General features: G+C 35.1%; 2 protein-coding genes across 3 annotated transcripts in view; one reads left to right on the plus strand and one right to left on the minus strand.

Moving 5' to 3' along the window:
- Positions 1 to 13,016, minus strand: part of LOC124405427 (cysteine-rich secretory protein 2-like) — a 29,267-nt gene extending 16,251 nt beyond the window's left edge. For both annotated transcript variants that reach the window (XM_046880305.1, XM_046880303.1), the window contains exon 1: positions 12,943 to 13,016. The gene's annotated coding sequence lies outside the window, so the exon portion shown is untranslated. The remainder of the gene's footprint in view (positions 1 to 12,942) is intronic.
- Positions 1 to 17,169, plus strand: part of LOC124405424 (protein lifeguard 1-like) — a 339,693-nt gene that overhangs the window by 24,881 nt on the left and 297,643 nt on the right. The window lies entirely within an intron of this gene.

A 17,169-nucleotide genomic window follows, 5' to 3' on the forward strand; every position in this document is an offset into this window, starting at 1 on the left:
CGATTCGAATCAGTGGTACTTGAAAAATATGCAGATCCGAATGGACGCTGTTCGTTTATCTCATGCGTGAATTGATGCGTTGATTACTGCCTGGAAAACTGGTGAATCAGTTATAAAGAGCGCCCTTTTTTACTTGCCTGCCTCGGTGAATATTTTTCCCATAAAATTCTGTGAAACACGCTTGTAAAATGAGAAAAACAAAAAACGAAAAGCTTGCGGGGAAATCGAGGTTGCTGATATTCGTTGAAAAATTCAGATTTTTTTTTTTTTTTTTTTTTTTATCAGATATTCAAGTTATTCCAGGGTTGCGTGTGAAATAAAAAACGTTGTTTTTTTTTGGTAGTCGAAATTAATTGCTACGAAGAATTTTATACTTTTTTCGAAAATTTTACATACTTGTTGAAAAAGCAAAAGTAAAATTCTACAGAAATTTGAAGAAAAGTTGTCATTTTTGCTCTTCAAAGCTGTTGCTGTGTTTCCAGAAACTTTATTATTTCAAATGTTTATTAGATTTAAATCCGATAACCAGGACTTGGAACTTTTTAAAGTATAGATTGGATAGAATTGGACTGCAGAACTATGAAATAAAAATAAAGTCAATGAGAAGTCATTCACGAAGTCGAATTTTCTTTTGCGATATCTTTCTTTCGTATGCGCAGTAAAAAAAAAAAAGTTGGATTCTATACGTATTATTAATTGTGAAGAATCTTCTTTAAACTATTTAATGAAAATTTGTTAAATTCATAATCACACATATTAAAATAAAGTAACTTGAAGAGACTGCAACTCAAACGAATTGACACAAATTCAAATAGATTTCACTGACTTCAAACAGGATTTAAGGACTCCTTGTTTAATGAGTTTTAAATTAGAATAAATAATGATTATTGGGAAATCTTAGGATGACTTTCAAGGAGTTGGCTTTTCAAAATCATTGTATATTCTGTTTACAACGGTTTACTAAATTTTGAAAAATCGCAAATTGCGAATTAGCGATCTTTCTTAAACCTGCATCGTTGCAATAACGCCCGGCCATCAACATTGATTCACGTGTATGCGAAGTATGAAAAACTCGAGGGCGATAAAAATTGGGCTCCTGAATCGTTAACATAGTTACGTGCATCAGGGATCTGTCGAAACGTCCATTCCAGTCAATAAGATCCATTAATCACTTCCGGTGGTCCGAAGGCGGTCGATTCTCCGTTTCATGCTCAGTGAATCGTTGAAATGTCGAAGATACACGGGGACAATGATTCGACAAAATTTCGGCCTGCTCTTATTTCCTGTTTGGCATATTTCGAGTCACCATCTATCAAAGACTTTGCAGAAGACATTGTCCAAATATTATTTTTTTAACTCTTCGTATCGTCCCGAAAGAATTTCGTAGCTTCCTGGAGCGGATAGCTTTGATCGATGTTTTTAATTTGCAACGTGAATAGCGGCAGCTCGGCCTCTGCTGCTTCAAATAGACGCGAGCTTTTCGGCGTGCAGATTCCCCGCCAAACCGCGGCTGCTATATTCCCAATCCCAGGGGGGCAGCCGATGTTGCCAGGGAATATTTCCCTCGAGAGAAAATTTCCCAAAAGTGTGCTCGATTTCTTTTTCAATAAACATTTTTTTCACATGCTTTGTTATTATTATTATTATTATTTTTTTTTTTTTTCTTTTTGCCTGGTAATTTTTCATCGTTTTATTTCTACGCTTAGTTTTGCTCTGATTCTGTAAACGTTTTTTTCGTGAAACGATGCGAATCTCTTACAAAGAGAGGAAATTTTAGTTTCGGATGTCCTTTTTAGTAAAATTTTTCAGTAAAAATTGCAATTGAAATATTTCTCTCTCTATCTCTCTATAACAAAGAATGCAGATTTAAGTCTGAATTCAGTCTGAAAGTTCTGTCGATAGTGAAGAAATTATAAATAATTTTACTTTTTGATTCACGAGATAATTTTTATTCCAAAAAAGCTTCTCTCCGACATCTTTCCTGTAAAAATGTCCCTCCTAATTTCTAATGCTAAAAATAACGAAATTATTTTACCATTCATCAACCTTTAATTATTGTAGTTATCAAATACATAAGTAACGATAAACTCCGTATCTCGTCTACGTCTTGTGAGATCGATAAGTCCTTAAAAAAAATCAGCATAAAAAAGAAAAACCTATTAAAAAAATCCGCAAAACAAAACACTTATCGCAAATGATTAAGAAAATATCAAACTAATCGGGTGGAAAATTATTTTGTAGTTCAAACACGTAACGTAAACATTTCCATTTTATTTCTCTCCATAATGGAAAATATTGTCAGTGAGCTAGTACAGCGATGAAATTTTTTTTCTACAACATAGTGAGAGGATTCCCTGGAATCGGTCCTCGACAATTTTTCAGTCTGCATGAAACCGTTCCGATATATACTGTATAATAAGGTCGTAAAAAGCTCAGACTGCCTGCAGGAGCGTCTCAACTCTTGGGTAGGTACATCACGTCTGCAAATACGTGCATGAAATTCCCCCCCTTCCGCCCCTTTTTTTTATCCTCAAGTACGAACCATGCGTCTCTGAGTTACTGAAAAGTACGAAACATCAAGAGAAATATTGAACACGTACGACAAACGTATATCTATACGCATACAAGACTCTCCAATATACCATGAGAGGCACGAATAATATAACAAAATTGTTACTTTTCATGTCAACGATTCTTCGATTTATAGAGCTGAAAGTATAAAGAGTGTTTTTTTTTTTTTTTTTTTTTGATAACAAAGAGTGCTAAAAATTCAAACCAGGCCGAACTGTTGTTATTATAAATAAATAAAAGAATATACTGTTCAAACTTCAATAAACTCGACGAAAACTTTGTCACGAACTTGTGAGCAACTAAAAATTTGAAGATTAAGGTTCGATTCAAATAGATGAAATTGATTAACGCATTTTTGGTAAACTATAAGAATTACGAGCCTAGAAAATAAAAAAATCTTCTTATCGTTATATACACTGTAATATACTGTGAAAGTATAGTGAACTCGAAATTTTTATTGCAAATTTTAGCATAATCATTCTGAATAGATTTCGTGCGTATCTACATATTGTTTTTGGAATTTTTGCATGGAGATTGGGATTGAGATAAAGAAAGCAGTATGAATACTATGTTCAGGCATGCATGAGCTTTTGTCACACGTTTATTCGTGCAGGATGATTTCATCTCAGCTCAACCTGTTATTCCAAGGAGCTGAAAATTATTTTCTCTCTCTTTTCAAAGTTTCGGAATTGAGGTGTGACGTAGTCTATAATTTACTTCACATATTTCTAAACACTTGAACCTTGAAACCAGATATTTGTATTTTTATTTGTTTCATCAGAATTTCAATATCCTTCCATAGAAATAAATGAATGCATGAAACGTTGATATCCGAGGAAGATATCGAGGAGGTAAGAAATATTTCACAAGGACTTACACGTGAGGTAGAAAAGTTCTGACAATCGAATGAAATTGTAACTGATACGGAGTTGAGCCGAAATTCTCTGAATATATTTCCATTCGGTTACACCGTTTGTACAGATCTGTGAAAATCAATGCATACGGAAGAGGTGTTTCATTTTTTCACTTCTCGTTTACTTTTTTTCATCAACTTTTATGCCCTAGGATAGAAAAGCTTTCACCGAAATGTCTACATTCCCTGTTTTCCTTTCTGAATTGATTTTCAGCTTCCTCCTCTTCCGTTTCTCGCTCTCTCTCTCTCTCTCTCTCTCTCTCTCTTTATCTATATTTTTAACACCTTTGTAGCCAGCAGCTGCGCCTTCTCGCCACTTCGGCATGCATATAACCGTAGCTACAGTGTCGAGCCATTTCCCTGCGGTCACTTTTATAACCTGAAAAATTCAGTTTTCGCTGTACCTGCTGTATATATATATATATATATATATATGTATAAAGTACCGCTCTGTGCAACCGAACCTGAAAAGTCTAGATAGTTGTTTTTTTTTTCTCTTTTTTTCATATTTCCTTGTTTCTGTTTGAAGTGAAAAACTAAAAAATGCCGGTAAAGTTTCACTGGAAGAAACTTGCTTTTATTTATTCCACTTTGACTCAATTTTTAATTTTTCGCTTAGGTAACTCCTGCTTTTCAAAAATTAAAACTCAGTTGTAGTAGCGTTTAATGTTTTCTTTATTCTCGGTGAAAAGTTTTTAACACATAAATTTTTATGTTCGTAACTCTTACAAAGTTTTCTTCCCATTTATTGTACATACATTTGTGTGAAATTTTTATGCGCATAATAAGTTATATCAGTTAATCCACGTTTTTCATTTTGTTAGAAGCCTCAAAAATGGAAATGAGCTTTTTAAAGGGTTATGTACAGTCAGGAGGCTCAGAAAAATCGTTTTTTCAAGAATTTTTCTCGAGAAGACCTTTTAATTTATTAAAGTGAAAAATTTGCACGCATATTATGGTAACTTTTAACTGTATTTTAACATTTTTTATCTGTAAAAACAATTATTTTGGAAGCTGCTATAGCTGATTTTCGGGACTAGCTATAAAAAAAAAGGCGGTGAGCACGATATCTCTGGACTAAATAATATAAAATGAAAAAGCCAAAAATATTTCGTTAACATAAACAAAATAATAATTTTTGATAAAACGGTGGCTTCTCCAAAATAAAAAAAATTACCGATTTTAGACAAAAATTTAGACCTCAAAGTGTTTATGAAATGGAAAATATTTATCGGTGAGTAAAAACCTTCAATTAATTACAAAAAAATATACTTAAAAAAGCTTGTATTAAAATTTGAGACTGTTCGGTTGAGTTGTTTCCGAGAAATTTTGCTCGCCAACTTTAAAATCACAGTTTTAAGAAAAACGCGTTTAAAGCGTTTCAGAAGCAATTTACAAATAGTAGAAAAAATTTGTTTTTCAACTTACATCGAGTTGTCAATATTTCCCGGATCGACAAGAAATTTTCTCTGTGTATGCTTAAATATATGTACATTTTGAAAATAAAATAGAAAACTTTTTTTTTCAAAATTCCTTAACTCGACAAACAGATCGATTGTTGCATTAACCATAAAACGTGGTAACGACCACTATAAATATAATCTGACTACAGCAGTAACTTGTAACAAAATATCTTATAATTCCAACAATTTAAACAATAACAATTTCCTTGGAACTTTCTTGCGTCAATAACAAGTGAAATATTTCCCAACATAAAGCTTCTACAACTGAGTGAGAAAGGTGGATGAGATTCTGGGGTCAGTGACAGGGTCTATTTCTTACTATTATTCAGGATTATAAACTAATTCCCCAGGGAGTACCAAAAGCTTATTGATTTTCGTCCGAGGTACTCGCGAGGGGAATATTTTAGGTTGAATTCCAAAGGGAGTGGAATTAGGCGAGCTTCACGAAGCTGATCGCCTTAGCCCGCAAAAGGAGAGTGTAATGGAATTCAGTTTAATTCGTAAATGAATCTAATTAGATTAAGGGGTGTAGCTCGTTAATTAATTAACCGATCGGATTGGCCGGCTCGAAGTAGATCGACCCGTAATACTAGTGAATTCATTCCTATTCAAATTCGAATCTGCATATATATATACCTGCTCGCGTGTTAACTCATCCACCTGCCCTGAAAAGCTTCTTCCGTTGGATCGATTCGACGACCGCATTTGAGAATTCATTGGAATGTTCGGTGAAAATAAGAGGAAATAAATAAAAAAAAAAAAAAAAACTAAACATTTTACCAAAGAGTTGTAATAAAATCGAAATCGTATAACAAGAGTTGAATTTACGTCGGAACAAAAGTCTTTCTCTCTAGATATTAAAAATCAAATAAAGACAATTCAGTTGTTTGAAAACTTGAGAAAGATTATGCTATATTACCGTACTTTTTATACCTTCTGAAATCTTATTTATTAAAATTTTCAAGAACTGCGGCTTACTTTGTTTGCAAATGAACTCTGTGCAGAACTTTACGTAACAAAGTTTTAGTACGTATATAGATACCTACAATCCCGTCAACGCGTTAATAATGAACCACGATTTCATTAATTATAGTCAATAATTATATTGCATTTTCCACTTTTGATAAGCCGATGAAATGATTCGAAATCGAAAAATTTGCTAGAGAATTCGTTTTCGAAAAAAAGATCAGTCAAAATATTTCAAAATTGCTCTGAAGAAAATAACATAAATTATTATTAATTAACCTTTTAACGGACAGTTTTCTTTTCTTTTTTTTTTTTTTGATCAAGAAATTGTTATTCTACAATTAAATTAAAAATTCCAGTTTTCCAGAGATTTGCTTTAAAATTCTTTTTTTTTTTTTTTTGTTTATACTTTATACCGCCCAACGTATCTACTCTGAATAAAGTGAAAAGATTCACGACTGGCTTCATGAGCAGTGGGAAGGTACGGGGGTCAAGTGAAGGGAAACTTCGCATATCCATACATAGCAGAGACAGTTCCGCGGCTTGGAACAAAAATTTTACCCCCTATAAACATTTTCATACTCGCTAGAGACGAGCCAGTAGCTTCGGAGGTACTAAAATTGATCCCGAGGATTCTCTCGGGTTCTTTATGCCTCCCCCATCCTCGGCAAAGGAAATAGTCACGATAAAGAATAAAGGGGAGGAAAGACCGCAAAAATAATGTATGTATACACAAAATGAAAAGATAAAAAAAATACTATCGGAGAAGTAAACAAGAAAAGATTGAATAATAATCTGATCTTCCCATCACTTGCATGGCTTTACTGCAATGTTTTATGCAAGCTATGCTAATTTTTTACGCATTCAGGGAGACTTTTTTATGCTATTCTATATCGAAAGACCCATTTTTCTATGAATTTGACATGGAGATAGCCCAGAGAAAATGTTTGGAAATTGCAATTGAATCGAAAAACACTTTTTGCGAACGTATGTTCAACAATAGTTGAAAGGTTAATAATTTTCATGCGACGAGGTGAGACTTTGCACTGATTTCCAATTTCTAATTCAACGCCAGATTAAAATCGAATGACTGAAATAGGTTTAAACTTACGATTGAGGAGGTTCGCGATGAGTTAAATATTGATATTTTTTTGTTACTTTTTACATCACAAATTCGATGCACGTGAGCACTTTTTACAAAAGTGAAAAAAGCATTAAAATAATTATGAAATACGGGAGGTTTCAATATCGAGTTTACATTTCAAATCGATTGAAAATACTGAAAGATCTGCAATATTCGTTTTATTTCACTCCACGGTGGTTTATTTTGGTTAGGAAACATATTTTCACTGATTAATTGAAAAATATTTCATTTCTTTATCGTTTCAAGCCGTTTTAAAATAAAAACTAAAAATTTTTGTACGAGTAGACTCATGTTTATACTTTTAATATTTTTTCTGACACATTTTTCGAAAAATCGTTATAGCATACGAATAAATCAATTTCACAATCGCTCAAGATATTTCTACATAGTAATAAAATTAAGAAGAAAGTATCAATTCTTTAAAATTTTGTCAAAAAAAAAAAAAAAACAAATGGAAGAACAAGGTCTTACGCTAATACAATTAAACCGTCATAAACAAGATTAACTTCACAAGGCAAGATGAATAATCGCTTGAAACGAACTGTCGTTAGATAATGCAGAAGGGAGACGAAATATCATCTAGACGATTGATTGATGAGCAGATTGATTTCATCAGAGGTATTTCAGCTCTTGTGTATCGACTCAAAAAACTAAACACTGAAGCGCGGATGCGCCAACTTTTTCATCTGTTTAGACAGTCTTCTCAATTTATTCTGGTTGGGTCACGATGTAATAGAATAAAAAGTGGTCACTTGAATTTCTAAAACTCTTGAGTTTAACAAATAATTATTACTGTCTCACTTTTTTTTGTGTATTTTGATATTTTTATTTTTGTATTTTATTCTATTCGTATCGTCAACCGCAAGCCATATTAAACAAGTTTCTTGCTGAACGAAAGGTCTCGTTCTGAAATTACTGTTTCGTAAATTTCGGGTTGAAGAAACACAATTTTGAAACTCCTGGAGATACCGGGAGTAATAAAGAGTACTTTGGCACATCCTCGATTGGGGTTTAGTCATTTCGAAAAAGAAGAAGAAGAAGAAGAATAAGAGGTGGTCCGACTGGCTTATAGCCATGGATCGCTGTGATTATATTGTCCTAGTACGGTGGCCATCCGCCAGGGGTCTCATGTGCCTACAAAGCCGATGTAAACGGGAGAGAAAAGTTCGTTTCTACAAGTGCCAATACCTGACAGTTCGTTTCTACAAGTCGCGATAATACAAGTTCGTTTTTCCCGGAAAGTTAGTTTCTACAAGTTGCAGTGCTTCAAGTTCGTCCAAAAGGTTCGTTTCTACAAGTTGCAGCCCTACAAGTTCGTCCAAAAGGTTCGTTTCTACAAGTTTTTTTCTAGAACTGGCGATTAAATAATTTAAATTAAATTAAATTAGATCAGATTAAATCAAATTAAAATGTACGAAATTGACGATTAAACGTATGAGAAACGAATTTGTAGGAACGATATTCTCTCGTGTAAAGAGAATAATGGCGTCGTTGTATTTACGAAAGTTGACGTTGTTTCGGCAATGGCCTCATGTGTTTCGCGATCTACGTATATTAGGGTGGCGCAAAAAAACCGACTATTTTTTTTTTTTTTAGAGTCTCGTGTGACAAAATGATAGTTTTTGATGTTTCATGAGCCCACTCCAAAGGACAGTTAAAAAAAATTTTTTTAAGAGGTCGCTCCACATTTTTTAAAACGTTAGAAATCGTCAAAAATCGATTTTTATTTTCTAATTTTTTTCTCGTTACGGTATAATTTTATAGACAAAAGAAAAATAAGTTTCCGAAAGTTTCAGTTCAAAATTTGAATTTTGAAAGGTCGCTCATAATTTTTTTTCAATTTTTTGGTGCATTTCTTTAGATCTTTTCGAGCGACCTTTTAATATTCATATTAAAATTTCATAAATTTTTTTTCTTGAATTTAGTAAGAAAGAATCGATAACAATACACCACGACATGAATTAAAAATCAAACAAAATACTGAAAATATAATTTTGTTAATTTAATTTTTTGACGATTTTTGACATTTTTTAAAATTTGGAGTGACCTCTTAGAATTTTTTTTTTGATCTGTCCTTTGGAGTGGGCTCTTAAAACATCAAAAACTAATATTTTGTCACACGAGACTCAAAAACAAAAAATAGTCGGTTTTTTTGCGCCACCCTAATGTATGTGTATTTGTATTGTATTTCTCACATGTTTGGAAATTTAAAGTCTCGTCACTCGTGTTGCTATATCTCTCTCTCTCTTTCTCTTTGTATATTCTGCTTCTATTGTCTTCATGTTTACTTTTCTTTGCGATATATTCTCGCATCAGCTGTAAACCTCAGTATTGCTCTAAACGCGGAATAAAGCGAACCGTTTAAGATAAATCTCTCCTTTTATTTCGATCTCCACGAATTCTCAAACCCTTTTCCCCTTCGCTAACGTTTCAGGATTAAAACTATTGAACTCTCGCTATCTCAAAACAAACCGGTCAAACGGGATTGAAATCTTTCGGTCTTTGCCGTTCACTATGAAAAACTAAAAACGATTTATCGTATTATGTCGGAGCTGACGGAACAATTTCTTCCTATTGTGCTCCTAAGAATTCTATAATATCTAAAAAATAATGCAGCGGTATCAAAAAAAAAATTTTTTCTTTTAACTTTCAACTTTGAAAAAAACTCAGATAAATAATGATTCTTATCTATCAAACCTGGAATCCTCAGGGAATTACGTTATCACAAATAACTTAGCACCCTGAATTTGGCCAACCTGATACAAGCGGAGAAAAATCTTTTGCCGGATTAGTAGAAACTGTTAACGAGATCGCAAAATTTGACATAGACGCATTCGAATTTTCAATTTCCCGAGACTGTCACGCTATAGTATGTCATCCATGGTGCAGGGGTCCAAGGGCCCATTCCGTTAAACAAACTCAAAACAGCCGGATGTCCAAAGAGCGGTGGAAAAGCAAGCAATATCCAGGGCTCGAGTCGTTCGTGTTTCCTCTTCCCGGCTTCCCGTGCAGCCCGAGTTCGCCCCAGGGGAACCGTAAATTTATCGCCGCAAGCAGCCAGCTTAAATTTCTGGCTCCCGTTGGCTCCGAGCTGTTTCCCCTCTGCTCGTTCTCCACGCGCGGACGTGTCAGACCCGTGAAGAAGTACTGTGCGTGGGTTAGCAGCCAGCGTGACAGGTACAATGTAGTATGAAGGTACGTTGGGATACACAGGCTGGTCTACGTGTTGACTACGAATCACCCTTACATCGCGCTGTAAGCTCGGTTCGGCAAAAGACGACAAATTGATTTTGTTTCGAGTCCGAATTCCCAATGGTCAAAATTTAATTTTGTTCGTCCTAATCACGTTTAGTTCGAATCTTATTGGTCCTAGAACTGGTGGGTGGAATAGTCAGATCGTCGAAACTTTTGACTACGAATCACCCTTACATCGCGCTGTAAGCTCGGTTCGGCAAAAGACGACAAATTGATTTTGTTTCGAGTCCGAATTCCCAATGGTCAAAATTTAATTTTGTTCGTCCTAATCACGTTTAGTTCGAATCTCATTGGTCCTGGAACTGGTGGGTGGAATAGTCAGATCGTCGAAACTTTTGACTACGAATCACCCTTACATCGCGCTGTAAGCTCGGTTCGGCAAAAGACGACAAATTGATTTTGTTTCGAGTCCGAATTCCCAATGGTCAAAATTTAATTTTGTTCGTCCTAATCACGTTTAGTTCGAATCTCATTGGTCCTGGAACTGGTGGGTGGAATAGTCAGATCGTCGAAACTTTTGACTACGAATCACCCTTACATCGCGCTGTAAGCTCGGTTCGGCAAAAGACGACAAATTGATTTTGTTTCGAGTCCGAATTCCCAATGGTCAAAATTTAATTTTGTTCGTCCTAATCACGTTTAGTTCGAATCTCATTGGTCCTGGAACTGGTGGGTGGAATAGTCAGATCGTCGAAACTTTTGACTACGAATCACCCTTACATCGCGCTGTAAGCTCGGTTCGGCAAAAGACGACAAATTGATTTTGTTTCGAGTCCGAATTCCCAATGGTCAAAATTTAATTTTGTTCGTCCTAATCACGTTTAGTTCGAATCTCATTGGTCCTGGAACTGGTGGGTGGAATAGTCAGATCGTCGAAACTTTTGACTACGAATCACCCTTACATCGCGCTGTAAGCTCGGTTCGGCAAAAGACGACAAATTGATTTTGTTTCGAGTCCGAATTCCCAATGGTCAAAATTTAATTTTGTTCGTCCTAATCACGTTTAGTTCGAATCTCATTGGTCCTAGAACTGGTGGGTGGAATAGTCAGATCGTCGAAACTTTTGACTACGAATCACCCTTACATCGCGCTGTAAGCTCGGTTCGGCAAAAGACGACAAATTGATTTTGTTTCGAGTCCGAATTCCCAATGGTAAAAATTTAATTTTGGTTCGTCCTAATCACGATTAGTTCGAATCTCATTGGTCCTAGAACTGGTGGGTGGAATAGTCAGATCGTCGAAACTTTTGAGTTGTCAAAATTTTGACTTGTTCCAAATAAGTGATGAAAATTTTTTTTTTTTTTTTTTTTTTTCGAATGCTTTCTCCGGAATTTTTTAAAGACTGTGTGGCTTGATCCAGCAACTTTCAGCTGTAATTTTAATATATTATGATGTATACTCGGGTATAAAAATCCTCCAATTTTTGGGCCCTTGAGTTCGATTTTTTATCAGAAACACGATCAATTTCGAAACTTTGTTTCCGAATTTTCGGAACTTCCGCCAGCGGAAAAAATGAAGGCTGATGTGTTGTTGGGTAAGAAAAAAAACGTCTCATGTTTTCGGATATGAAATTTATTCTCAGACGGATTCTCAGAGGCGTTTTGAGTACATATATACGTTTTTGTAACTTAGTGTAAAAAATAATAGATAAAAATTGTAGCCGGATCGAATTTTTTACTATTTATTGTATATACATTTAATGTGAGTATTCAACAATCAATAACGTTTGTTAGAAATTCTGATCCCTCAAAAATTGATACCGACGATTTCGATTCTTTGGGAATATGATTTTTGACCTTTAAAAAATTTGAAAACGTCCGAATTTTGACCCGTTTAATAGTTATTGCGATTCCGAGACCTTGAACTCACGCTCTTTGGTTTCACGTTATTCCAAATACGAAACGAAACCATTATATCCTCTCCCTGGAGAAAAGGAGCCAGAGGGTAGTTGGTATTCGGAAAGGTATCGCTCACCGAGTGAATCACGCTGTGATTGCAAGGGTAGAAGGGTTTTTCAAACCAAATCAATCAAATTCGCAAAAAAGTTCTGCCAACTTTTTGGCAAACCTTCGTGCCCACTCTCAGGTTCAATTTCAAGAGTAGATACCGATGCTTGTTGCCAGTCCTTTTCGAAATGTAGGCAAAATTTATTCACACGTTACATATTCATGATAACATCGCGAAAGGTCCGATAAAAGCATTGGAAGGTTAATTACTAGAGAGTAAAAAAAATATTTGAGTCTCGAAATTTTTTTTGTGGACTTCGCTAGATTTCAGTGAATTAAATAATATAGCCATAAAAAAAAAAAAAAAAAAAAAAAAAAAAAAAAAAAAACCTGAGAATCAAATAGAAAAAGATTTTTTTTTTTTAAACTTTACAAAGTTCATGGATATTTAAACAGTCGTGTAGTACTATATCTACTAGCTACAACGGACTTCGAGAGTGATTACATCGTCGTAAAAGGTAAAGACCTTCGCGCTCGTGGAAAATGCATTATTTATACAACCTACGCCCTCACGGAAATCGTACGGTTCAAGTTTTTCGGTAATCACATGTAAATCGACGCTTCTCCGTGTGCCTGCGAAAATATTCAACGTCTGAAACCGGTAAGAATGGAATATCGTTATACCTTCGAGCTGGATTCCTTCGTGTAGAGTTTAAATCAGATCTTAATTCCCACCCAACATTTGTAATCGAAGAGAAACATTTAAATTAACAAACGTCGAATTGTACGCCGAAATTCAGTGAATCGGAATCTTTCTTGCAATTCGAAACTTTCGTTCCAGACTTTTTGTCGCCTTGTAATCCCAAAACTTGAAATTTTTTTTCGCAGCATCGATAAACTTGTTTTAATTTTGAGTATTTTTTGCTTTTCAATTTCTTTCGAACGAATCCCTCTACGTAAATCACTGTTTCGTACTTACGGTTATAAGTGATAACAAATTCAGAGTCTTGAGACCAAGAATCACGGATTCGACCAATTAAAAGACCGCGATTTATCGTCAGAAAAAAACGTGCTTCGTTAGTATGTGTCTGAAGTATCAGACGCGGATTTTGATTAGATTCTTCTTGTTTCATCGTCAGTCAACACGATTCCATCAACAATTTTCATTGCCGATTAGCCTTATTATTGAACTTTTAATAGAATTGAAGAAAAAAATTGCTTTTGGTTAGTCAAGAATAATTAAAGGTTACTGTTAATATTTTAAGAATTGCACCAAAAAATTGAAAAAAAATTATGAGCGACCTTTCAAAATTCAAATTTTGACGATTTCTGACGTTTTAAAAAATGTGGAGCGACCTCTTAAAATTTTTTTTTTGATCAGTCCTTTGGAGTGAGCTCTCAAAACATCAAAAAACTAACGTTTTGTCACACGAGACTCAAAAAAAAAAAAAAAAAATAGTCGCTTTTTTCGCGCCACCCTCACATATATACTTGAATCACAAAAGCCAGCATATTTGACGTAGGCTAAACGTTCTTAGGACTTTGTGAAAACACAGAGCAACATCTGAGCCTTCTTCGGAGAAGATATAGACCGTCGAGAGTGAATCGGGGAGACTGATACCCGAAAATCCCGGCAACGTAACACTCAAAATGATGGGGCGATACAGACACGCGTTAGGGGAAGACAAGTCGGGGTTGACAGTGTCTATCCTCTTAGAGCCAACTACGTTCTCCCTTGTTAAGGTCACGACGAAGGGCACAGAAGGTAGTCCAGGGTTAACTGAAACGTCTATCCCTATGTTAATTTAACCCTTGACAAGGGCACCGAGGGCGTCTCGCTCGGCGAGGAGAAAGAGGGGGGGGGGGGGGGGAAAGGAAGACGAGAAAAGGGGGTGAGAGGCTCGATTCACATCGGAAAATTAATGAAACCTCGGGCTTTGAAACGCTGCTAATAGCAAATAGCCAACACTGACGAGTGACGCGATTTTACTTTCATACGAAATTCGCACGAGACTTTACGTCGCCGATGATCGGCTTTCATTTACAGTTTAGAATTTGAATTAAAAAAGCTGAATCAGCTCTTCGAAAACAGTGCCGCTACTTTTATTCTACACGGTAATGCTTTCTTCTTAAATAATCGCCATTTGTTTCACTTTCAGAGATCTATTAACGATGATGGATCTCCGCATTTTCATTCGACATCGTAATTCTCGATTTGTGCTGATTGATTTTTGCAAATGTCAGTAAAAACAGTTACGAAAGTCTCGATGCACCGACTTCCCTTGATCCTAAAAGCTCGATAATTCATCGAACGTGCAACTGCATATGTGAAAGAAACTAGAGCTTGCAGTGATTTATTAAAGTTCTCGTTCTGGTATTGATTATCACCAGGGAAGTTTCGATACACAGTGGGTTTCGTTGAAATTCTCCATTGGACGTAATCTATAAGCTAATTTGATACAATTTCGTGACGGGAAATTACGGACCCTAATTACGTGGTTGGTGAAACTGTAGAAGCCTCTTCGTATAATTCCACCGCAAGAAACTTCTTATCTGATGATTTACGACGCGATAAACTGAAATTCTACTAATTTCCAGTATGAGAAACGACGAATATTATAATCCAAAATGCAGGAAACCATATAGAAATGCAACTTCTCACGCAGGATTAATTCAAAAAATTTTTGTTAAAACTACAACTTCGTCAAAAGAAGACCATAAATTCCGATAAAGTTCTGCAAGAAATTCTGATGATGATGAAAGTTTTAATAGCGTTGCAATAATCTGTCATTTTATCGTTCAGTTCTTCATTTTTTTTTTACCTAATCTTTACTATTTCCAAGATATAAAATAAAAGGAAAAAACCTCGACGTGTATTATCGAAAATTGACGTTATTTCCCGTCACGTCAATAAATCTGCTGTATATAAAGTTTATGTCCATAATAATGTGCGAAAAGATAGAGACCGATACAAGTGACGAGATTGATACGAGCTATAAGTACAAATTGCTGTTATAAGTCAATCATTCAATCGATCAATCAATCTATCGCAAAACCCATCGGCAGTCGTTCATTCAGTCCTGATCGGTGTTTGTTCCCGATGGATATAACGGCCGATGGGTGGCATTAAACGGCGAGCTGGAATCGAGGAGATGACAAACACCGGTCCACGGAAGGATATTAATATTATCCTCCCGGGGGTTGGACGTTGGATTTTCTCCCCGAGGCTGGAAGAGGACGAGAAGATAAAGCGGAAGCTCGTCTCTGTCGCGCCTTGTAAAGCTCGAGGGCGAAAAGCGCGAGCGTCGAGATCGAGAGCCAAACTTGACAACTTCAAAGCTGGATTAAAACCCTGCTAAGTTTATTGAGGGGTAATATTGATCCGCGGATTTCACGAACCCTGGAACAGGGATTAGCGAAGCGGTCTCGATATCGACCTCGTTCAGGCGTCAACGTGGTCTGCAGCTAGAATTTACCGTCAAAATAGTTCATTCAAAATAGGTCGGAGTTCGAAATATTCGAAACATGGCTGGATTTTAGTCAATATGATTTTTCAACCGTCAGAAACTCGAATTTGAACTCATTTTTGAGCTGAATAGCCGGTGTTTCGAGAAAACAGCAAAATTTTACGGTTTTTGCAGTTTCTTCAAAAACTGCTTTCGATAGATGAAAAATGACTTCAACATCGTGTAGAGCGGAAAATTCTACATCGATTTGTGTCCTCGTAATGTAAATGAGTCGAATTAACAAATGAAGAAAAAAAAAAAAAAAAAAAAACGCTCTAGTTATCGACGGCATATTGTTTTTAATTTTGTAATTTCTTTTTTCTTAATTTGTTGATCCGACTATTTGTAATTCAGACCTATTTTGATTAGGCTAAAAAGAACTGTTTTATATACAAATCACTAGACTTTTCATAGGCATGAATCGATTGTGACCGAAGAGTCTTGTGTAGGATGTTTTTCATAATTTTTTGAACGAGCTGATGTGAGCTAGAGTCTTGATTATTGTATCTTACTGTTGATATTATTAACAGGAAATTTGTTTGAAAAGAGCTGGAATTCAGTATTTAAAAAATGAAATTGTTATTCAAAATATAATTCCGGAATTCATCGAGTTGAATTTTGACAAAGTTCAAAGACGATAGATCGAAATAAAAAAATTAAAACCTTCATTAAACAACTTTAAAATCTATCTAGTACTGTTCTGGTCGTTAATCTCAAAATCTTGCTATTTGTAGAATTTTTATGCATCACAGCTGGTAAGTTTGAAAAATCGGACGGAATGCATTGTCATCAAGTATAACTTTTAATGATTTTTATATTTGAAACGAAATCTGATGACAAGTAACCGAAGATGAAAGGAAAAAATGAATCTTCGTCGATTTGTGAAGAGTACATTAACTCACAAAGTGAGCAGTATTTCAAAAAAATTAAACAGCCAGAGAGTTTCGAACTTTATAAAAATTACGCCATCATGCCGTTGTCCTAAAATTATTAAAATTTGGCGCTTTTGCTCAAAATTTAAGAGTTTCAGATGCTGTATTTTGTTCAGGAGATACTGTTCCGATTCAATTTAATTTAAATAAAGTCTGATCACAGCTTTGAAAGCTCTGTTTCCTAATTCGTGTAAACCAACATTATTTTACTCTTCAATAACTTTATTCAAAATTATGTATTATATTCCTCAGATACGAAGAAATCTTCAAAAATACAAAAATATAAATATTCAACATATAAACAAGAACTTTGTTGTATGAAAAGCTCTTCTAGAACGTCGCTGAGTGAAACTGAATTATCTACTAAAATTATCCGCAAAATGTTCATCAATTTCGAATCTATTTCTAATAAATCATCGAATTCCCAGTCATCTATTCACGTTTTATTTTCACGTTTCTTAAGAGATCTTCTT

This window comes from Diprion similis, chromosome 4 (assembly GCF_021155765.1).
Source record: "Diprion similis isolate iyDipSimi1 chromosome 4, iyDipSimi1.1, whole genome shotgun sequence".
NCBI lineage: Eukaryota > Metazoa > Arthropoda > Insecta > Hymenoptera > Diprionidae > Diprion > Diprion similis.